We start from the raw sequence: 24,883 nt of genomic DNA on the forward strand, positions 1-24,883 counted from the left end.
TTGGAACTGAGATTCGGAATATAGCAGGTTGCTGCAGTACACTGAAACCACAGATTATAGAGAAACAGCTTGAGTCTTCAATGTTTACAATTGATCCAACTGCTTTGGATGATAATTTCTTATCAATACTGATCCCCAGTGATAGTCTTATTATTACAAAGGATAGGAGGAAATTGGCCCTGTTAACCCTGGAAGGACTGACTGATGAGGATCATTAGAGCAGTGGCACAAGAAACATGAGACTGTCCATGGAAAAGGCAGCCGTGGAATGAAATGTAAAACTAGACGGTGGAGAGGAGAGTAGGCCAGCTTCAAACTGGGGAAACAAAAATGCTGAGTATCAACAGAAAAAGTTGGAAATGTGCAGCAGGTTAAAGCAGCATTGCGGAGAGTTAAAGTTTCAAATCAGCAATGTTTCAGCAGAAGTGAGAAACGTCAGAGGGAGAATAGGTTTTGAGCAAGGAGGTGGGACTCATACAAAAAAGGGTCTGTGATAGACTGCGATACAGTCTGTGATAGAGACTGTAATAAAGATTGAAATAGAGACTGTGATAGCATCTGTGATGGACTGTGATAGACTGTGATAAAGATTGTGATAGAGACTGTGATAGTCTGTAATAGAGACTGTGACAGAGACTGTGATAGATTACGATTTTGGGATAGGCTGTAATGGGATCTGTGAAGGACAGGAGAGAGTGCATGAGAGCGGGGTTTGTCTTCCAGGGAATGGTGATCTGGTAAGTCCTGCGGCATTATGCAGGATCTTAGTTTAATTTCTCACCCAGAAAGACACCCTCCAAAATGCGGCTGCTTCCTCAGTGCTGGTACTGGTGTGTCAGTCGGGATTTGATGGACAGACAGGTGGAATGCTGAAATCTTTGGCATCTATCTTGAACGCACAAACTTCACTGACGAGAGTGCATCCACTGAGTCCCTTCCCTGGCGATAGCAGGTTCAGCCCTGATGCCTCCTTTTGCAAAAGTGAATGAATTGAGTTTGAGTTGGGTTCAGCGCCTACTCAGGTTCTGCCGCCTGCGCAGAACACGGGATTGTGGGAGGTTGCCAAGACTGTCCCATCTCCCTGGGCCTGGCAACACGGTGGCACAGTGGTTAGCACTGCTGCCTCGCAGCGCCAGGGACACAGGTTCGATTCCCGGTTTGGGTCACAGTCAGTGTAGAGTGTGCACATTCTCCTCATGTCTGCATGGGTTTCCACTGGGTGCTCTGGTTTTCTCCCACAATCTGAAAGATGTGCTGGTTAGATGCATTGGCCATGCTAAATTCTCCCTCAGTGTACCCGAACAGGCACCAGAGTGTGGCGACTAGGGGATTTTCACAGTAAATTCATTGCAGCGTTAATGTAAGCCTACTCATGGCACTAATAAATAAATTTAAACTTAATAACTGAACTAAAAATGTATTGAAATAAGACCAAAATTACACTGACTACACTCAAAACGGTCATCTAAGATATTAAAAACATCCATGAAAATTATTGATTTTAAACAACATTAAACCCTTTAAATTTTACTTTTCCCTTCCCCTACTTTTTGAATATTTTATTATTAAAGTTTAATTTCACTATTTTTTCATAAAATTTATATTTTCTACATATTATTTTCCAAGCTTTATAACTCTCTACTCTTTAAGCTCCTGGCTCCCACCCTCTGCCTTTGGACATTGAAGGAACTTGTGGAACAAACTCCAACCGTTTATGTTGGCAGGATTTTCCCATCCCGCTGCAAGGAACGGAGATTTGGCCTGTCGCCAAAATCTCTGTCTTCCGTGGGAGCACAGTGTGAAAGGTCAGTAAGATCACACCCATGGAGTATGTTCTTGAAAAGGACCTGACAGTCTGTGTCCTAAAGTTTACTTTAACACTGCAATGAAGTTACTGTGAAATTCCCCTAGTCCGCCACACTCCAGTACCTGCTCGGGTCAATGCACCCCTAACCAGCACATCTTCTTTCAGGCTGTGGGAGGAAACCGGGGCAGCTGGAGGAAACCCACACAGACACGGGGAGAATGTGCAAATCTCACACAAACAGTGACCCAAGCCAAGGATTCAAACCCGGATCCCTAGCGTTGTGAGGCAGCAGTGCTGACCACTGTGCCACACTGTCCTCAGCTAATCCAGAGCGTGGAACTGGTCATCTTGCTGACTGATCACAAAAATATACCACACAGGAGGAGCTCTTCAAGTGCTGCCATGGAATTGCATCTTGTGCCCTACTCCAAGGCACATTTGGCGATTTGCTCAAGGATGCACATGGCAAATTGACCCTGCTACCTCCCTGCTTCCAACACAATGAAGTATGGAGCACTTAGACTATTAAATGGCCAATTAAGGCATTCCTAAGGGCCTCATCCCACCCACAATGATATGAATGCTGCGATGTTTCTTGCAGGCTTCCAGAGGTCCTCTCATTCAAAGGCACTCAGTGTTTGATCAAGGGACCCAGATTTGGGAAGGGCGGGAGAGTGGAGTGGAGGAGGGGGAGGGGATGGGGGTGTTGTGAGCCACCCCTCTACCCTTGGTGCTGAAATCCTTGCTGCACAACCCCTTTCCCATGTGGCACCTCTATGCGTGGTGTCAGGTGGGTGCAGTACCATCAGCAGCCTCCGCCTTCCTACTGTCGCTGCTGAGCACAGGTTGCCTCTGATTAGCCAATAGCTCATGTTGTTGGGGAGGCGGGGGGTGGGTGTGGTGGTGGTGGTGCGGTGGGGGGTTGGTTTTGAGGGGAGGGAGGGAATTCCGTCTCCATGGTCCTTGATCCCAGAGGAATGTCCAAAGCTGGTCCTCTTGCCAGAGGTGGCATGAGTTGTGGCTGGCCTTCTTGAAGAGAGGTGAGACCTCCATGGTCTCCAGAAGATACTGCCCATGAGATCTTCGACGTAGGTGGAGCCGCGGTTCATCGAATTGTCTGAAAGACGGCACTCCAACAGCGCAATTCTACTCGGGTGTTAGCCAAGACCACATGTTCAGGTTTTTGAAGTGGGTTTCGAACCTGCGAGTCTGTGGTCACGTACCAACCGACTCAAGAGCTGCTTCTTCCCTGCTGCCATCAGACTTTTGAATGGACCCACCATATATTAAGCTGATCTTTCTCTACATCCTATCTGTAACTGCAACACTATATTCTGCACCCTCTCTTTTCCTTCTCCTCAATGTACTCTATGAAGGCGGAAAGGTGGCACAGTGGTTAGCACTGCTGCCGCACGGCGCCAGGGACCCGGGTTCAATTACAGCCTCGGGTCACCATCTGTGTGGAGATTGCATGTTTTCCCCATGTCTGCATGGGTTCCCTCCAGGTTCTCCAGTTCCCTCCCACAGTTCAGAGATGTACCAGTTAGTTTGATTGGCCACGCGAAATTGATCCTAATGTTGGGGAATTAGCAGGGTAGATATGGTGGGGTTGTGGGAATAGGGCCTGGGTGGATTGTGGTCGGTGCAGACTCAATGGGCCAAATGGCCAATTCTGCACTGTAAGGATTCCGTGAACATTCTATGAACGGTAATGCTTTGACTGTATAACACACAAGAAGCAATACTTTTCACTTTATCCCAATACACGTAACAATAATAAATCAAATCAAATCAATTTGATCGGGGGACAGTGGCTGAAGGTGCTGCCCCTCTACTAGAAAGTGAACACAGTAAATAGTCTCACAACACCAGGTTAAAGTCCAACAGGTTTATTTGGTAGCAAACACCACTAGCTTTCGGGGCTGTGCCCCTTCGTCAGGTGAGTGGGTACTCCCTGACGAAGGGGCAGAGCCCCAAAAGCTAGTGGTGTTTGCTACCAAATGAACCTGTTGGACTTTAACCTGGTGTTGTGAGACTTCTTACTGTGTTTATCCCAGTCCAACGCCAGCATCTCCACATCGTGACTACCATAGAGAGTGGACAGGCAAGGGTGTCAGGTGTGAAAATATATTTCTATACCAGCAGCTCGCTGACTCCAAAGCTAATCGGGGAAGGTAGTCAGCGGTGTGAAGTGAGAGGTGTGGAGGATAAGGGGGCAGGAGGTGCAGGGAGAGGGACTGCCATTGACACAGCACTGTATCCCATAATAGTGAGGGATAAAAAGGGGTGAGAAAAAGGCTGAGCGGGGAGGAGTGGGGGGGGGTAGGTGCACAGGAATAGAAATATAAGGAGGAGAGAGCTGCAATCTGGGTGTCAAAGCGCAGCGTGTGAAATGATACGCAGGAGGAAGCACAGATGGGAGGCGAGACTGAATGATGGTTATCATCATGCGCCGTAATAGCTCTTCCTTCACAGTGAAAGTACAACAAATGCTGCGTGCGCGAGCGAGGGTGGGGGAGCTGAGAGAGGCTGAGCTGGGTTTGTCAGCAGCAGGAAGGAGCTGGGAGCAGGTGCCCCCGCCAAACTTCTTCCTTCCCAGCTGAGTAAAGACGTGGCGTACTTATTTACCGAGCCGAGGTTCGCTTTGAATGGGAACCTAATTTATTTCTCTCAAAGAGCGCACTATCAAAACTATTAATTCAAAGCGGTGGGCTGCCAGGTGCGGCATTATGTGGATGGTGGTAACTCTGCACTCCTGTCTCTCAGCCTGCTACAGGCCTCTGTTAAAAATAATACAGTGCTGAAAGACTATTATCTCAAGTATGTAACTGTACAATGGGCTGATGCTCATTCATATTCATGATGTTCCAAAAACAAGGCGGCTATGGCCAGTAGCTTTAGATAAATTACATTTTAAATTAATCAAAAGTAATTGGATATTCTTGGGGTTATTTTCTTCTTGTTCAAAGTTCACCGCATTTGCCACGTTGATCTCAAATTAGCGTCACAGTGATAAACTTGGAGAGTGGCCATCAGGGGTTTACCATACTCAGTTATTGTTCTATCAATACATTGCATTTCTCTTCGGACATGTTTGTGGGGTAAACGCCTCGAAATAAATTAAAATGAGGATGATTATTGCGCACCGGTGAAGACAATTCCGTTGCGCTGTTCCCACACCATCAGCAACTTGACTGAGGTGTGAGGGCAGCAGCTGCATACTGCCAGCTGAGAAGGTGATTTCTCTCTCGGGCCTTTAGCTCGGCAGCTTTTCCACGTTTCTGGTAACCATACTTGCAACCAAACTCCATTCCACCATCTGGGGTGACACGGTGGCACAGTGGCTTAGCATTGCTGCCTCACAGCACTCAGGGACCTGGGTTCAATTCCAGCCTCGGGCCACTGTCTGTCTGGGGTTTGCACATTCTCCCAGTGTCTGCGTGGATTTGCTCTGGTTTCCTTCCGCAGTCTGAAAGACGTGCTGGTTAGGTGGATTGGCTATGCTAAATAGCTCTTTAGTGTCCCAAGCTATGTAGGTTAGGGGGATTGGCCTTGCTAAATTGTCCTTTAGTGTCTCAAGATGTGAAGGTTAGGGGGATTAGCGGGGTTTTAAAATTTATTTGTTAGTGTCATAAATAGGCTTACATTAACATTGCAATGAAGCTACTGTGAAAATTCCCTGTCGCCACACTCCTGCACCTGTTCGGGTACACTGAGGGAGAATTTAGCATGGGCAATGCACCTAACCGGCACACCTTTCAGTAAATACATTGTGTTAAGGGGATAGGGCCTGGGTGGGATCCTCTATCAGAGAGTCGATGCAGACTCGATGGGCCAAATGGCCTCCTTCTGCACTGTTGGGATTCTGCAGTTTATGATTCTGCACTTTAGGAAGGATGTGAGGGTTCTGGAGAAGGTGCAGATGTGATTTACTGAATTGGTTCCAGGGATGAGGGATCTTAGCCACAGAGTTAGGTTAGAGAGGTTGGGGTCATTCTCTTGGGAGCAAAGAAGGTTGAGGGAGTGATTTGATGGATGTGTATAGGATTGTGACAAGTTTAAAGGAGGCAAAGATGCAAAGACTGTTCCTGTTGGCAGATGGTACAAGGACTGGGGGACACAGATTCAAGTATTCAGGCACATGGGAACACCACCTCCTGCAAGTTCCCTTCCAAGCCACTTGCCATCCTGAATTGGAAGTATATTGCTGTTCCTTCGCAGTCGCTGGGTCAAAATCCTGGAACTCCCTCCCTAACAGCATTGTGGGTCAACCCACAGCAGGTGGACTGCAGCGGTTCAGAAGGCAGCTCACCACCACCTTCTCAAGGGCAACCAGGGATGGGCAATAAATGCTGGCCTAACCAGTGACACCCATCTCCTATGAATGAATTTAAAAAATGGATGGATTGGAATTTATAAGAGTTCAGCTGCTCTGTGGGGTTTTTGATGTGAAAATTAGCTTAGCAGCAGAGTAAACAGGTATTTACTTAAGTGAATTGGAGAACAATAGAGCATAGAATCATAGATGCATAAACTACAGAAGGTGGAAAATCAAACTGAAGACATAAAAATGTATGTCGTACTCACACGCTAAAAGCATGACTTCTGAGATGAGTTGACTGGATAGGATAAGATCAAAAAGGATAAATGACATATCAGTGGCAGGGTTAGTCCTGTCGGGCACAGAGAAGCACAGCTGATGAGCAACTAAGGTTATAGCCATGCCCAGGTGGAACACAAGCTCTCCCAAAAGCAGACTTCTAAATCGGGATGCTGCTTTGGAAACCTCAAAAATTCTACGCTGAACTGCAAGGTTTTCAAAAGTAAAAATACAAATCATGTGTGGCAACTATTTGCTGACCTTGGTATCAAGTATCCTTTGTGTATGCAACCATTACTGTAATTAATTGTGTTTTGCATTGCGGTCTTTCTTATTGTGTGCTTTATAATTTAATGAACATGATTTTCTCTGAATTAATACACCAAGACTTTACATGTCGTCACTGGTTTGCATTTCTTTTCTCACGTTATACCAAATTGCAAAATAAACCATTAAGAACCGGTGTTGTGAGTTTTCACCTATTTGGGTTTTGGGATACTCTTGCAATGAACATTAGCAGGGTCCTGAACACTTTGTTAAGTAGGAAATTGGAATTGTTAAATTGTAATATCTTAAAACAATCAGTGCTTTGACAGAATGGTGCAGAATAGTTGGCATTGCTGCCTTACAGTGCCGGGGACCTGGGTTCCATTCCAGCTAAGGGTGATTTGCCAGTGAGGAGTTTGCACAATCTCCTCTCTATTTCTGCATGGGTTTTCTCTGGGTGCATTGGTTTCCTCCCACAGTCCAAAGAGGTGCAGGTTAGATGGACTGGTCGTGATAAGTTGCCCCGTAGTATCCAAAGATGTGGAGATTAGATTGATTAGCCATGGTAAATGTGTAGGTTTACGGGGAGAAGAGTTGGGTAATTAGATAGTCGGTGCAGACTCAATGGGCTGAACTGCACTGTAGAGATTCTATAATTCCAACTTCACAGATTGAGAAATGTTAATAGGAGATATTGAAAGGAAAGCATGACTAACTTCAGGAACAGTGCAGATGGAAGAACTCGCTCTCCATCAAACAAACTGAGAAAGAATTAATTTATCACAAAGGAAGCCTTGATACCTTAAACTAGAGATGGGTAGAAATTGAGAAAGAATTAGTTGTCAGAAATGAAACCTGATGCCTTAAACTAAAGATTGATAGCACAGCCTAGAAAGTTAGAAAGTATTCTTCTTGTAGCCAAGTAATGTCAAAAACAGAGATGTTCCAGTTGCTATTCTGATCCATGCCAATCACAGCATGACTTCGTAGCGACAGACATCATGGAAGCAGCATTGAATGATAGCAGGCAATGCGAACAAAGGCCATTTGATCTCTCATACCTGTTCTCCCATTCAAAAAGAACATGGTTGATTGTATCCTAACTCCATCCATTTGCCTTAGCTATACCTCCAGCTAGCCAAATAAAAGAAATAAAACTGAGTCAACACCTATTCCTAGTTGTGAGAGAGGCTTCCATATTTCAATCACCCTTTGTGTGATTGAACTTCTCCAGCCCCTGTCTTGTCCAGGCCAAGTCCCCTTGTTCTAGAATCTTCCACCATAAAAAACATTTCTCTCTATCTACCCTCTCAGTTGCTTCCAAACACATAACATTTCAATCAAATCATCCCTTAACTTTCCATATTACAGGGAATAAAAGTCAAGTTTATATAATCTTACAGAGGTCTTGTGGCACTGTCCCTGCCTCTGAGCCAGAAGCTCCATGTTCGAGTCCCACCTCAGGACTTGGTGGCCAATGCATTCATAACACGGTCAATAAATCCTTCCAAATACGCCAATAGCTGGCGGCAAGAGCAGGAGAGACTCCTGGTCAGCCACGCTTGATGTGGAGTGACACTCCTCAAACTATAAGCCCCTGGCGACTGACCGGTGCCTTGTTCCTTGAACTTGTGACGGAAACAGACAAAAGTCTGCTTTGGTGCACCAGTGGGTGCGGGAAGAGAACTGAAATTCTGTAACCTTTCCCTGTGATCTAACCCTCATAACCCCGATTAACTTCAGGTGAATATGTGCTGCTTTCCATCAAAGGCTAATATACTTTCCAGCTCCAAGTTATTCTACATGAATTCCAACTGTTTTGGGTCTGCTCACGTCTACAGATATCTCATAGAAATTCAGCATTCCTCGCACCTTAGTTGTCCAGGTTTTGATGAAAGGTCACAAAGAAGGATGACTCAGTGGCACAGTGATTAGCACTGCTGCCTCACAGCGCCAGGGACCCAGGTTCGATTCCTGGCTTGGGTCACCGTCTATGCGGAATCTGCACATTCTCCCCATCTCTGCGTGGGTTTCCTCCAGGTGCTGCGGTTTCTTCCCACAGTCCGAAAGACGTGTTGATTCGGTGCATTGACCATGCTAAATTCTCCCTAACAGGTGCCAGAGTGTGGCGACTAGGGGATTTTCACAGTAACTTCATTGCGGTGTTAATGTAAGCCTACTTGTGACACTAATAAATAAACCTTAAATCTGAAACGCTGGGCGGAATTTTCCCCCACAAATTATAAGTACCATAGAAGTGTGGAAGTAGGAGTATTCTGCACCAGTATTTTGGGGCAAGCTCAGCACTGCAGTCCCCCAGCCCTCTGTCAGTTTTAGTGACAGCTGGGAGCTACGAGCCAGAAGGCGGCTGGGAGGTGGGAGGTTGGGGTTAGAGGGGGTGGGAGGGAGTGGGGCTCCTCCTGTTCCACCTCTTCTCCTTGCATAGCTTCCCCTGCACAAGCCCTCTGCCTTGCAGAACTCCTTCCTGCCGACCAGCCCCTTGTCGGTGAGGGGGGAGGCAGCCGTGAGGGACCAGGTAAGTGCCTTGAACTTCTGTTGTTTTTATGTTAATAGGCTTCCTGCCATTTCTGGACGCAAAGCCATTCTGGTCAGCAAAACAGGGCTGGAAGGATAGCACAAAATGGTTTTACACGATCTTCCACGCTGATCAACCAGCACAGCGAGTCAGTAAAATCTCACCCAACAACTCTGTTTCTCTCCCTTTGCAGAAGATCTCCTGAACGTAGTACCAGCATTTTCTGCTTCCATCTCCGTTCTAAGGTGCGGCACCCAGAACTGTGTACAATATCCCCAAACGTGGTCTAACCAGGGCATTGACCAACCATATCATAGAATGAGTCTGCACCGACTACAATCCACCCAGTCCCTATTCCCATAACTCCACATATTTACCCTGCTGATCCCCCATGACATTAAGGGGCAATTTAGCATGGCCAATCCACCTAACCTGCACATCTTTGGACTGTGGGGGGAAACTGGAGCATCCGGAGGAAACCCTCGCAGGCACAGGGAGAACATACAAACTCCACACAGACACAGACCCAACGCCGGAATCGAACTCAGATCCCTGGTGCTGTGAGGCAACAGTGCTAACCACTGTGCCATCCCAAAATACTTCACTCAGACAGTGACCCAAGCCAGGAATCAAACCCCAGTCCCTGGCACTATGGGAGAGCAGTGCAAACCACTGTGCCACTGCGCCACTCTTGAATTAAATCAATTGTCTCAATAAATGTCGGGATGACAAGAGAATAAATGCAACGTGAAATCCGATCAGTTCTCCAGTCAGTGGAGATGACTGAAGAGAATAAACAGCTTCGACCACACTCGTGGTAAGCAGGGTTCGAACCTCCGTGGGTAAACCCCAGTAAGTTTCAAGTCCAACACTTTAACCACTTGGCCATCGCAGCTGCATTATATTCCGGCACTCCAGCTGAAAATTCACGATCATTAACCATTATTTTTGCATCAGGTGACTGCACTTTAGTGACCTGAACATAATGTCGAAACATGCAAGTGGTCACGTAGAGGGGTTCAGGAAATGGCATTCAAAAGTAGGTGTTGCGATTGGTGGTTTGGAACTAGATTGAAGTCCAATCAAGCAGTCGTGTGAGTTCAGGGTGGCAACATGATTGAATTCTCCAGCTGTGCTCCTAGCAGCGGCACTTCACACACAACCTAAAGCTGGCAAGGTCTTAAGTGTTGCTGTTAAGAGTATATTTAATTAGTGTATGATTAGCAAATCCATGACAAATGGCATTCAATGTTGCAAAGCCTGTTGATTTGCAGAGTAAATTAAAAGGACACATACATTTACCCTTCCCCTAACTATGTGGTAGCTTAATCCTCAAATATTTTCCTGCACATTTTCTATTTACATATTTACAATGCCTAATAGCAGTTATCACACTTACTTTTGTGGGAATAAAAGGTTTTAAAAATACTACAGAGCATCTAATTAATTATTGCAAGGTGCCTGGCTCTGATAAAGCACAATTAATGGGTACTCATTTGCTACTTGCTTTATGCAGATTCATGGATGATCAACAACAACAACTTACATCAATATTAGGGTGGCACAGTGGATAGCACTGCTGCTGCACAGCGCCAGGGACCGGGGTTTAATTCCAGCCATGGGTGGCTATCTGTGCGGAGTATTTTAGGCGGCACGATGGCACAGTGGTTAGCACTGCTGCCTCACAAGGCCAGGGTCCCAGGTTTAATTCCAGTCCTGGGTAACTGTCTGTGTGGAGTCTGCACCTTCTCCCCGTGTCTGCATGGGTCTCCTCCACAAGACCACAAGAACTACAAAGACTCATGAACATAGCCCAATCCATCACGCAAACTAGCCTCCCATCCATTGACTCCCTCTGCACTTCCCGTTGTCTCAGAAAAGCAGCCAGCATAATCAAGGACCTCACACAGCTCGGACATACTCTCTTCCACCTTCCTCTGCAGGAAAAAGGTACAAAAGTCTGAGAACATGTGTCAACTGACTCAAGAATAGTTTCTCCCCTGCTGCCATCAGACCTCTGAATGGACCTATCATATATTAAGCTGATCTATCTCTTCACCCCATCTGTAACTGCAACACTCTACTCTTCACCCTCTCTCTTTCCTTCTCCCCGGTGTATTCTATGAATGGTATACTTTATCTGTATAGTGCAAGAAACAATACTTTTCACTGTATACTAACACACGTGACAATAATAAATCAAATCAAATAGGCAATGTTTAAAGAGTAAGGAGAGAGAGAGATAGCGGTAGAGAGGCTAGCACAGAGGACCTAGGCAGCAGGAGGAAAGGCCGCTAATGAAGGAGTGATGGAAATCAGAGATGGGCAAGACGCTCGTCGTGTAAAATTGTCATCACTGAATGAGTTAAGCCCATATGGGATTTTCGGCTATTAACCAGATTCAACAGATGGAGGACAGAAAATCACTTTAATTCTTGATTTTCTTAATTGGCTTTCATTGGTAATAAGGAGAGGCTGGATATACTGGGACTTTTGGAGGGGACATTTTTTTCACAGAGAGGAGACAAGTACAATTTTGTTTTTTAAAAAGCATTACAGTTACATGGGTAAGATGGGTATAGAGGGGAAATGGGCCGCATGCAGGCAATTGGTACTAGCTTAGTGATTTTAAAAAAGGGTGGCATGGATAAGTTGGGCCAAAGGGCCTGTTTCCATGCTGTAAACCTCTGTGACTCTATAACTTTCCTTGATGCCAAAGGCTTCTTTCGAACCTAAATGTCTTCAGCTGACCCTGTTGTTCCATGTGCCAAACACAATCCCTACCCAGCAGATTCCTTCCCCCAAAATGACTCGCTGCTTTTCTAATATAACACACTGCTTTCCAGCTGGCACTTTTACTGAAATGATCAAAAGTGAAATCCTTCGATTTTCTGAAGATTAATGTTGGGCCTTTAGGCTCATCTGTCGCAGTGGAAGTCATTGAAAGTGTTTTGGAGAGGCAGGATTATAGGACACACATCAGCTGCGATAAATAAGTGCATTCTTAAAAACAATGACTGAAATCAGAAAGAGCAGTCAGACAGCATCAGAGTATCATATTCCGCTCCCTGGCGAGCTGTGACAAAATGCGTTGAAAAGATGTGAGGCAGGAGTATCCCCGTCAAGCAGAGCAGCAGAATGAGCACCCTCTCACTGAGGTCAGGCAGCAAGAGTGACTGGGCTGTTTAACACGGGAGGCATCAAACCACTGCCCTACGCCTCTACCCCCACCCAACACCACATCACAGCACTGTCCCCACCCCACGTCACTGCACTGTCCCCACCCCACGTCAGAGCACTGCCCCCACCCCATGTCACAGCACCGCCCCCACCCCACATCACAGCACTGCCCCCACCCCACGTCACTGCACTGCCCCCACCCCTCGTCACTGCACTGTCCCCACCCCACGTCACTGCACTGCCCCCACCCCTCGTCACTGCACTGCCCCCACCCCTCGTCACTGCACTGCCCCCACCCCACGTCACATCACAGCCCCCACCCCACGTCACAGCACTGCTCCCACCCCACGTCACAGCACTGCCCCCACCCCACGTCACATCCCCCACCCCACGTCACAGCACTGTCCCCACCCCACGTCATATCACAGCCCCCACCCCACGTCACAGCACTGCCCCCACCCCACGTCATATCACAGCCCCCACCCCACGTCACAGCACTGTCCCCACCCCACGTCATATCACAGCCCCCACCCCACGTCACATCACAGCCCCCACCCCACGTCACAGCACTGTCCCCACCCCACGTCACAGCACTGTCCCCACCCCACGTCATATCACAGCCCCCACCCCACGTCACATCACAGCCCCCACCCCACGTCACAGCACTGTCCCCACCCCACGTCACAGCACTGCCCCCGCCCCACCTCACTGCACTGCCCCCGCCCCACCTCACTGCACTGCCCCCGCCCCACGTCACATCACCGTCCCCACCCCACGTCACAGCACCGCCCCCACCCCACGTCACATCACCGTCCCCACCCCACGTCACAGCACCGCCCCCACCCCACGTCACATCACCGTCCCCACCCCACGTCACATCACTGTCCCCACCCGTCACAGCACTGTCCCCACCCCACGTCACATCTCCCACCCCACATCACAGCACTGTCCCCACCCCACGTCACAGCACTGTCCCCACCCCACGTCACAGCACTGCCCCCACCCCACGTCACATCACTGTCCCCACCCCACGTCACATCACTGTCCCCACCCCACGTCACAGCACTGCCCCCACCCCACGTCACAGCACTGTCCCCACCCCACGTCACAGCACTGCCCCCACCCCACGTCACATCACTGTCCCCACCCCACGTCACATCACTGTCCCCACCCCACGTCACATCACTGTCCCCACCCCACGTCACAGCACTGTCCCCACCCCACGTCACAGCACTGTCCCCACCCCACGTCACAGCACTGTCCCCACCCCACGTCACAGCACTGTCCCCACCCCACGTCACATCACTGTCCCCACCCCACGTCACAGCACTGTCCCCACCCCACGTCACAGCACTGCCCCCACCCCACGTCACATCCCCCACCCCACATCACAGCACTGTCCCCACCCCACGTCACAGCACTGCCCCCGCCCCACGTCACAGCACTGCCCCCGCCCCACGTCACAGCACTGCCCCCGCCCCACGTCACATCCCCCACCCCACATCACAGCACTGCCCCCACCCCACATCACAGCACTGCCCCCGCCCCACGTCACAGCACTGTCCCCGCCCCACGTCACAGCACTGCCCCCACCCCACATAACACTGCCCCCCACCCCTTATCACACCTCTACCCCTCGACAAAGCTGCATGAAAAGCTCACAAATAAGGGGGGGGTCAAGGGGACACCATATTGCTTACTGGAAGGGGATGGATGAAGATGCCAGATGTGGTGGGTACAGATCCAAGTGGGACATGGGGACCTCACGGGTGATGGGGTCAGGGTGGGGGGGAAGGGTGGTTGAATTGGGGAACTGACTTCCTCCTGAGGCTGTTAGCCTTTTCCCTCTGGATTGCTGACATCCTGCACGGTCTGGTGAAGGCAGACGGACTGGAGAGAGTGATCTGAGCGTGCCGGAATGGGATTTAAATATGGCGCCGTGACCTTCGAACCCACAATCTGAAGCCGGGTGGTTGAATCGACTGCCAGCCCACCAGGAAGGTCAGTGAGGAACTTGCCTGTGAATAACGAATGAGGTTCTTAGCGTAGAATCTGACATGGGATCCTGCTATTCTGGTGAGGGGGACATGTGCTGCTGGGGTGTGGGCAAGATGGGCCAAATGGCCTCCTTCCACGCTGTGAGATTCACTGACCTTACAATTTTGGCCGGCAAAAGTTTCGATGTATAATCCAACACCGCACTTCGGGGTGGGATCTTCCCATCCCACCTGCCATGGAAATTGTAGTGGGCAGGGGCAGACTGTGCAAAGACCTCGGACGGGAATCTCCAGCACTGGAGCAAGCGGGAGGGGACCATTCAGCCCATCGGGTCTGTGACGGCTCTTTCAAAGAGCCATTCAGATGATCTCTCTTCTGTACTCTTTTCCCTTACCTCTGTATTTTTATGTTTATTACGTGTACTCCTCCGATTCTACAATTCCTGTCCCAGGCCAGATGGTAGAATTCCAGCCACAATGTTTTGGCCTCAGCTGCTCTCTGTGGTAGTCAGTTCCACAGGCTGACCTCTCTCTGGGTCAAGAACCACATTATGTGATTTTCATTTGTTCCTGGAATCTCAGTTGCTTCTCTGCAACAAACTTAGTGCAAGCCTTCACTTCACTCTCCTTTGCCATCCTCACCCCCCACTCTTGTTGAGACTTGATAGAAGCAATTCTGGACAGGCACAGTGACTAGAAACAGTCCTTAAACTTTTGTGTTAGCTGTTTCTCATCTTGTTCCCTCCGGCAAGGTTTGCTGACATCAAATAAACAAAGAAACGGTGTAAAGGGCACAGAAACAAAGCCTCTAAGAACTCAGCCATGCAGCGCCCATATTCTGACTGATAAACATCCTCCTAAGCCACCAATATAACAGGTAGAAAGCACATGTTTACTATGCCTGGCATGACTCATGGCATGCAGAGTGGCTACAAGAGCGAACATGTGGCAAGCACAGGGAGGCTCGATATACGTAGAACTTGGGGCCAGACAGCAGGGAAAACTAGAATGGAACTAACCAGTAGGATTTGGGATGGATCAGAATGGCAGTCAATACTCCAGTTCTTATGGACTTTAAATAATTCCACTGGTAATTATAAATCCTGTTGGCCAGTTGATGGTTTCTGATGGCTTGTGATTGGTAAAGGGCTTGTGAGCTGTTATTATGGGCCTATAATGAGCTTTGATGGATTGTAATGCTTTCTGATACCTTGTAAAGTCTTCTAATGGATTACGATGGGTTTGAGATGGGCTGTAATGAATATGTTTGGCTTGTGATGGGTCATAATGGATTATCCCACTGCTAGCCTCAAAGTGGGAAAATTCCTTTGATAAGAGTGCGGAAAACCAGGGGCAGAAATGAAACACGAGCTCTGTCCCAGCCGCAGTGCTGCAGCCAATTCTGAGCAATGCACTTTAGGAAGGGCTCAAAGGCTTAGGGACAGGGCACAGAACAGATTTACCAGAATGGATCCAGGAATGACCGATTCAGCGGAAAGATGGGAGAAGCTGAGGTCATTCTCCTTGGACCAACACTGCCCCCTCAACACTGCCCCTCAACACTGGACCAACTGAAGAGGCCAAGAAGAGATTTAAGCAAGACACCATGAAGGGTTTAGACAGAGTTAATCAAGGGGAATAATTTCCAGTGGACAAAGAGTTTTCAACCAGAGAAAGCATAAGGTAAAGTGATTATCATTGCAAAGGCAACATGAGGAAAAACATTTTTACTCCGCAAATAGTTAAGATTTGGTGGGAAATGAATTCAACAGTGGTCTTCAAAAGAAAACTGGAGGAGTACACATAAAAGACAAAAAAATGCAGAGATAAGGGAAAAGAGATCACTGGATGACTCTTTGAAAGAGCTGTCACAGACCCGATGGGCTGAACGGTCTCCTCTTGTGTTATACTAGTCTATGATTCTGTGTAAATATAGCTATTTAATCAAAGTAGAAGCTTATTTATTTTTAAAGTTTATTTATTAGTCGCAAGTAGGCTTACATTCTCATTGTAATGAAGGTACTGTGAAAATTCCCTAGTCGCCACACTCCGGCGCCTGTTTAGGTACACTGAGGGAGAATTTAGTATGCACCTAACCAGCAAATTGGCTCTCTGCATTGCGTTAGTGACTATGCTTCAAAAATACTTCATTTGCTGCCAAACATTTGTGGAACATTTTATGGTCATGGAAAATATTATGTAAATGCAAGGTTTAATTTTAGAAACCAAAGAGGGAATCTTAGCAGCTGTGTAGGGACAGCTTTGGCTGTGGGACATTTTTGAAATCTGCCACTGGGTCTTGTTCCCATCTCTGGTTTTGCTAGAATGCAGGTCAGTCTGGCACTGCTTGGCAATGCATTCCAGGCCCCCACCACCCTCTGTGTAAAATACGCCCCTCTGATGTCTGAGTTAAACCTCGCCCCCCTCACCTTGAGCCTGTGACCCCTCGTGTTTGTCACCTCTGACCTGGGAAAAAGCTTCCCACTGTTCACCCTATCCATACCCCTCATAATTTTATACACCTCAATTAGGTCTCCCCTCATTCTCCATCTTTCCAGAGAGAACAACCCCAGTTTACCCAATCTCTCCTCATAGCTAAGACCCACCTGGTAAACATGCTCTGTACTCTCTCCAAAACCTCCACGTCCTTCTGATAGTGCGGCGACCAGAACTGGATGCAGTACTCCAAATGTGGCCTAACCAAAGTTCTATACAGCTGTAACATCAGCCGCCAATTTTTATACTCTATACCCCGTCCTATAAAGGCAAGCATGCCATATGCCTTCTTCACCACCTTCTCCACCTGTGCTGCCACCTTCAAGGATCTGTGGACTTGCACACTCAGATCCCTCTGTGTGTCTATACTTTTGATGGATCTGCCATTTATTGTATAACTCCCTCCTACATTAGTCCTACCAAAATGCATCACTTTGCATTTATCTGGATTACATTCCATCTGCCATTTCTCCGCCCAATTTTCCAGCCTATCTATACTCTGCTGTATTCTCCGACAATGTTCATCGCTATCCACAAGTCCAGCCATCTTTATGTCATCCACAAACTTACTGATCACACCAGTTACACCTTCTTCCAAATCATTTATATATATCACAAAAGCAGAGGTCTCAGTACAGAGTCCTGTGGAACACCACTGGTCACAGACCTCCAGCCGGAAAAAGACCCTTCCACTGCTACCCTCTGTCTTCTGTGGCCAAGCCAGTTCTCTACCCATCTAGCCACCTCTCCTTTTATCCCATGAATTTTAACCTTTTGCACCAAAAGGGAGACCATTTGGCCCATCTTGCCCACACTAAATCATTGAAAGAACTATGCAATTAGTCCAAGATGTTCAAAGTTGAATTGCAGAGCTTGGCCTGTCCTCTGGAGATCAAATTGAAACCAAAGCATTGAAACAAACTGAGTAGCACAACTAGTTTCAAATTGTTCATGAACTGTGTCAGAGAGATTAATATCACCTCAGGAAGAAGGACGGCTCCTTCCTGTCAGAAGCTCTCTCCAACCCACTCAATCTGCCTTGAGAATTAACCAGTCACAGGTGAAATCTTGAAGGGATAAGGCTGAAATTTCTTGCTCACCTTCGAAGATAATCAAGCAGAACTGCAGAATATTTACAACCTGCAGCGGATCCATCTTCACATTTAACAAGCATTTTGCATCCTTGAATTCCTCTGGTCACTGTTGTAAATACCTTTCTGAGGCCACTAATGTTTGGTATCACACGGAAGCAGGGGATTTCTGGTCATTTGTTTCAGCTGCTTGGTTTGCAAGCTCTAGAATGTCCTCCCAAAACATCTCCCCAACTCCCCTATGAGATGTTCCTTCAGCCTTTCCTCTTTGACCATGCTTTTTGTCAACGTCATGCATTTTTGAATTGAATATTTCCCCATGTTTAAGTGTCGGAGATCAGTCATGGAAATTGGGTCTCTGCTGAATATGCGTGGAGAATTTTTGAGCACCCATCACAACCCATCAAAATCCAACACAAGCAATTACAACCAATGACAGTCTACTGCAAACCATTACAAGCCATCATAATCCATCACAAGCATTTGTAATCAAGCATAGTCTACCACAAATGACTCTAACCAATCATAATCTATTGCAAACTATTACAAGCTATCATAATCCATCACAAGAAATTGTAATCAATCATAATCTATTGCAAAACATTATAAGCCTTCATAATATAGCACAATTATACATAATCATGATCTATTACAAATCATTAAAAACCATAATCACTCGCAACTGTAATCAGTCATAAGATATCACAAGCAATTGCAATCAATCATAAAATATTACAAGCATTTGTAATCAAGTATAATCTATCACAAACAACTATAACCTAATCATAAACTATTGCAAACCATCACAAACCATCATATTCCAGTACAAGCAATTGCCATCAATCATAATCTATTGCAAAACATTACTAGCCATCATAATACATCACAAGCAATTACAATCAATTATGATCTATTGCAAACCATTACAAGGCATCATAATACATCACAAGCAATTGTAATCAATCAAAATCAATTGCAAACCATCATAATCCATAATAATCCATAATCCTAGACTCTCCCATGAGAGGAAACATCTTTTCAGCATTTATCCTGTCAAGCTCCTTAAGAATGCCATGTGTGTCAATGAGATCACCTCTCATTCTTCAAAATTCCAATGAGTAGAGTCCCAACCTACTTAACCTTTCCTTATCCAGCCATACCAGGGATCCATACTCAGTGAACTTCACCTCCTCTGAACTGCCTCCAATGTCTAATCCTCAAATTCAACTCCATTTTCCACCCGATTCCCATATCCAAAATCCATCACTCAGGCATTGAATATCCACTGATCATCCACTTCTCTCCAGGGTGAAGAATTCCAAAGATTCACAACATAAGAGATTTCAATGCTAAAGGGCCGACACCCCTTATCCGAAGACTACGTCTCTGAATTCTAGACCCCTCAGCTAGGGGAATCCAGGTGTCCCCTACAGAGGTGGAAACAGGAGTCAGGGCTGTTTACCAATCCCCAGTCTGCTTCTGATGGGAAATTGATTAAATCAGGCTCTTCATGTGACTGACCCCTTTAGTGGTACGGAGACAAGTACACTGTCCAATTAAGCGTGTTAGCTAGGCTGTCGGAGCTGAAGGGCCAGTCAGAGACCTTTCAGCTTCAGAGAAGAACTTGGCTTTTGTTTCAAGAGGAGGCGATGGCCCAGTGGTATTATCGCCAGACTATTAATTCAGAAACTCAGCTAACGTTCTGGGGATCCAAATTCGAATCCCGCCACGGCAGATGGTGGAATTTGAAGTCAATAAATAAATCTGGAATCAAGAACCTACTGATGACCATGAAACCATTGTCGGAAAAACCCACCTGGTTCACTAATGTCCTTTAGGGAAGGAAATCTGCTGCCTTTACCTGGTCTGGTTTACGTGTGGTTCCAGAGCCGCAGCAATGTGGTTGACCCTCAACTGCCCTCCAAGGGCAATTAGAGATGGGCAACAAATGTCCCATGAATGAATATACCGTAGCAGTGCAAGGTAACTAACTGGGAGGGCTCTTCAACAAGAAGCTGCCCACTCAGTCAGCTTTTAAAAACTTTAATTAAAAGAAACACAAAAATCCGACTTTCCCAGACAGCCTCCTAAACCCATTTAACAACGCTCTTAATGAGTCTAATTGTCTACCCGCCTTGTGCACTGGGCCTTAATGAAGATTGAAGCCAGTGATGACGTAGTAAAGCTTCTATATGTAGTTGCATTGTTTAATTTGCCAAGTGGTTTTTAAAAATAGGGAAGGATGATTGTCTTTCATGCCTCTTACTACTCTAGGACATGTCCACTGGAGCAACTCTCTCATTGGCACCTTGTTATCAGTAGCATGATAAACAGCAAAATACCAGATAAAATGAGCAATCTTGAATGTCTCACCAGCTTGAGTGGGGATGGGGGTAGGAGGGGATATGGGGAATACTAATCCTTCAGCCACCCTAGTCTGTCTACTACCGCTTTATATCAGCTTTGGCTCAGTGGCCGTGCTCTCATTGCTAGGTCAAAAGTTCATGAGCTCCAGGGACCTGAGCTTGGATCAAACCTGACAATTTGGTTCAATATTAATGAAGGTGCTGTCTCTGGGATGAAACCGTAAACCTGTCTCTGCCTTTGTGGATGGATGTGTAAGATCCCTTTGGAGCTATTTCAAAGAAGAAGAAGGGAATTCCCCAAGTGTCTTGGCCAACATCTATCCCTCATCTGTCATGATGGAACTGGAAATTTGATCATGCCTGAAGGTGGGTGCGCAATGGAAGGATGGGCGAAAAAATGGTTTCAAGAGGTGCGGAGCGGGGCCCAAGGATGGAGCAGTGAACAGGAGGATAATTTCCATGGGGAGGGGGCATACAAACATAGGAATTAGGAGCAGGAGTAGGCCACTTGGCAGCTCTGCAACTCAATAAGATCATGGTTGATCTGATTGTAGCCTCAACTCCACATTTTGTCCTACACCTGATAACTTCTGACTCCCTTGTTAGTCAAGAACGTATCCACCTCTGTCTTAAAACTAATCAATGACACAGCTTCCATTGTTCTCTGCGGAAGAGAGTGCCATGACTAATGACCCTCTGAGAGAAAAGATTCCTTCTCATCACCATCTTAAGACCCCTTATTTTTAAACTGTGATTTTAATTTATTATTGCCACATGTATTAGCATACAGTGAAAAGTATTGTTTCTTGTGCACCTTACGGACAAAGTGTACCATTCATAGAGAAGGAAAGGAGACTGGGCAGAATGTAGTGTTACAGTCATAGCTAGGGTGCAGAGAAAAATGAACTTAATGTGAAGAAAGACCATTCAAACATCTGATGGCAGCAGGGAAGGAACTGTTCTTGAGTGGGTTGGTACATGATCTCAGGCTTTTGTATCTTTTGCCTGACGGAAGAAGGTGGAAGAGAGAACGTCCGGGGTGTATGAGGTCCTTAATTTGCTGGCAGCGGGGAGTGTAGACAGAGTCAATGGTTGGGAGGCTGTACTCTAGTTCTGGTGTCTCCCCTAGGGGAAACGTCATTTCAGCATCCACAAGTCCCCTCCGGGTCTCGTATCTCAATATTATCATCTCTCAGTCTTCTAAACGCCAATGGAAGCAAGTTCAACTTGTCTAACCTTTCCCTCCCATCCCAGGTGAACATCTCTGAGCTGCTTCTAACACGCTTGTATCTCTAGGCAAATAGCTCCGTCCATTTTCAGATATCGAGGGCTGCACTCTCCCACAGCTTTGAGACCCCAACGTTGGGACCAAACGGGGGTCCTGAGCCCACATTCACCAGAACCAGGTTGGTGGAGCTATTTTAACCGAGACAGTTTTCCAATTAGCCGCCTCCATGCTTGCTGCCCTGTTGAAGAATACTTGAGTGAATCAGAGCGGCCTGCGCAAGCCCCATGTTTGCAGAGTTACTGTAAATCATTTAATTCACAAACCTCATAGGAAAATACTATCAGAGAGGCAAAGTATGTTTTTATTTTTGAGAAGGATGAGCTCACATTATAATTCAATAATTTAAGAATTCCTTAATCGCTTACATTAATAAAAGATAAATAATGTACTGAGTTGTGCATTATTTATGTTTGAAATTAGTACCAACTCATTTGTGGGGTATTATCTGATAGAAGTTCATTTCAATCAAATTAAAAATCTGAGGATCGTCTTGATGCAAAGAGGAGTAGGCAGGGTACAGGCTGTCAACCAGAATTTTCCCCCTGGTAAGATTGGAATTGTGTCTTTAATACCGGTCCTGGGGGCTGAGCCTTGGCAATCCATGTGAGGGTGGCACGATGGCACAGTGGTTAGCACTGCTGCCTCACAATGCCAATTGCCGACTTGGGCCACTATCTATATGGAATTTGCTCACTCTCCCCGTGTCTGCATGGGTTTCCTCCAAGTGCTCCGGTTTCTTCCCACAGTCCAAAGATGTGCTGGTTAGGTGGATTGGTCATGCTAGATTGTCCCTTAGTGTGAGGGGGATTGGCTCAGGTAAATGCAGGGGGATATGGGGATAGGGCCTGGGTGGGATTGTGGTTGGAGCAGACTCGATGGGCCAAATGGCCTCCTTCTGCACTGTAGCATTCTATGATTCTATGAAAAGGAGCAGTTGAAGTCTCTCGAGGCCCCTATCTCTGCTCTTTTCCAGCCTCTCTAAGCCAGGGTTGATGCTGGACCTTGAAGCGAAATGGCAGCCACCTAGGCTCCCATTAGGCTCCATGACAATGGCCACCTTCCCTCGTGCTCATTGAGCTGGCCAGCTTCTCCAGAGTCAACACTGTTGTGCATGAAGACAGCATGAAAGTTGGAGCTGGATTCCTCCATGTTCTCTGACACGAGATCCCTCCACCCTACCCTCCTGATGTATGTCAGAGGCCTGTCTGAGATGGGGTATGAGGGTCAAGTAATGGCATCTGTCTCGTGGGGTTGCCCTCTTCATCATCTGCTGCCTCCTGAGGGTTAATTAGCTTGTCTACTCTTCCAACGAATTAACATCTAAATTAATGTGAATTAAATCTGCGCGGTACACAATCAGTCGCAGAAAAGGTGCTCGAGGTGGAATAGAATGTGTATATTCCCGGGAAGCAGCAGTTTGTGAAATGATATAGTTTGACAAATTTGACTGAGATTAAACGTGACAACAATATGTGATAATAACGCTGGGAAACCTTTGCAACCAGCTCAAACCTAACATGCACCAGCCTTGTCACGGCCTTTCAAACACGGCATCTGGGAAGTGTTGTCCTTGAGGCATCACTTCTCAAAAGCATCACATTCTGGGCCAGCGCACGTCAAGGTGTCTCATAGCGGTCTCAGAAAAATTAATGAGCTTATTAATCACATATCTGATCGACTAAATGTGAGCATTGTCAAGTGCAGTTCACTGGGCAGCTGCCAATAAGGAGTGAGTAAGCAGCAAAAGGCTCCGCAGTCAAATGGCTCCATTCCTTTCCCCTCCTCCCCTTGAGCTTCCATTCTCGATTTGGCAAGTAGCAGAAAATGCTTAATCTATCCATTCAATTAAGTAGGTGGACTTAATTCAATCACCGCTTTGGAGATTCAGCTACCCAAAACCAAACATGCGGAGCTAACCTTCATAACAAACACATCAAAAATAAATGAGCTGCATATTCTTTCCTGTGGAGCTGTGTATACAGCATTTTAAACATTTTCCTGCAAAGGTGTGGCCCTGGAACCGCCGCCTGCAGTCCAGTTAAAATACTCAACCAGAACATCAGTATCTAAGTTGGGTTTCTCCCTCTCTAGTCTATCCAAGCCTCTCAATACTTTGAACATCTCTATTTCACCCCCTTTTAACTTTCTTTGCTCTAAGGAGAACAACCCCAGCTCTCTAATATCAGCGTTTACTGTTCTCATATTGATGAGCGCAAAATTGAAAACATATTTTTGCTGGAAGTCGAAAAGCAAGTGTCATATATCCCGAATCCCCACAATATAGAGGACCATATTTTGCGACCAAAATAATGATGGTGCTTACCATTACTTACATATAAATGGTAGAGTGACAGAAGTTTACAGCATTGAAACAAGCCTTTTGGCCCAACTTGTCCATGCCGCCCAGTTTTTACCGCTAAGCTAGTCCCAGTTACCAGTTTTTTTATTCATTCGTGGGACATGGGTGTCACTGGCTGGCCAGCATTTAGTGCCCATCCCTCGTTGCCCTTGGAGGGCAATTGAGAGTCAACTACATTGTCGTGCCTCTGGAGTCTCTAGGCCAGACCGGGTAAGAATGGCAGATATCCTTCCCTACAGGACATTAATGAACCAGATGGGTTTTTCTGACAATGGTTTCATGGTCATCAGTAGATTCTTAATTCCAGAAGTTTTTTTATTGAATTTAAATTCCACCATCTGCCGTGGCAGGATTTGAACCCGGGTCCCCAGGACATTAGCTGAGTCTCTGGATTAATATTCTAGCGATAATACCACTATGCCATCGCTTCCCCTAAAGAAAATGCCAGGTTTTTCTCTGAAGCTGAAAGGTCTCTTTTGGCCCATATCCCTCTTATACCTAACTGACCCATGTAACTGTCGAAGCAACTTCAGGTGAGGTTAAATATCAACGTCCAAATGTTTCTACGTAGAATCCCTACAGTGCAGGAGGAGGTCATTTGGCCCACCTAGTCTGCACTGACAACAATCCCACCAAGGCCCTATTCCAATAACCCCATGTATTTACCCTGCTAATCCCCCTGACACAAAGGGACAAATCATCTAACCTGCACATCTTTGGATTGTGGGAGGAAACTGGAGCACCCGGAGGAAACCCATGCTGACACGGGGAGAGCATGCAAACTCCACACAGACAGTCACCCGAGGCCAGAATGGAATCTGAGTCTGGTGCTGTGAGGCAGCAGAGCCAACCACTGTGCCATCTTGCCACCCTACAAGTGTCATACACTCCACTGT

General features: G+C 46.7%; 1 protein-coding gene across 4 annotated transcripts in view; it reads right to left on the minus strand.

Annotated features, from left to right (window-relative positions):
- Window positions 1-24,883, minus strand: part of adck1 (aarF domain containing kinase 1) — a 446,668-nt gene that overhangs the window by 20,989 nt on the left and 400,796 nt on the right. The gene's annotated exons all lie outside the window — the stretch shown is intronic.

This window comes from Carcharhinus amblyrhynchos, chromosome 14 (assembly GCF_965287045.1).
Source record: "Carcharhinus amblyrhynchos chromosome 14, sCarAmb.v2.hapA, whole genome shotgun sequence".
Classification (NCBI taxonomy): Eukaryota; Metazoa; Chordata; class Chondrichthyes; order Carcharhiniformes; family Carcharhinidae; genus Carcharhinus; species Carcharhinus amblyrhynchos.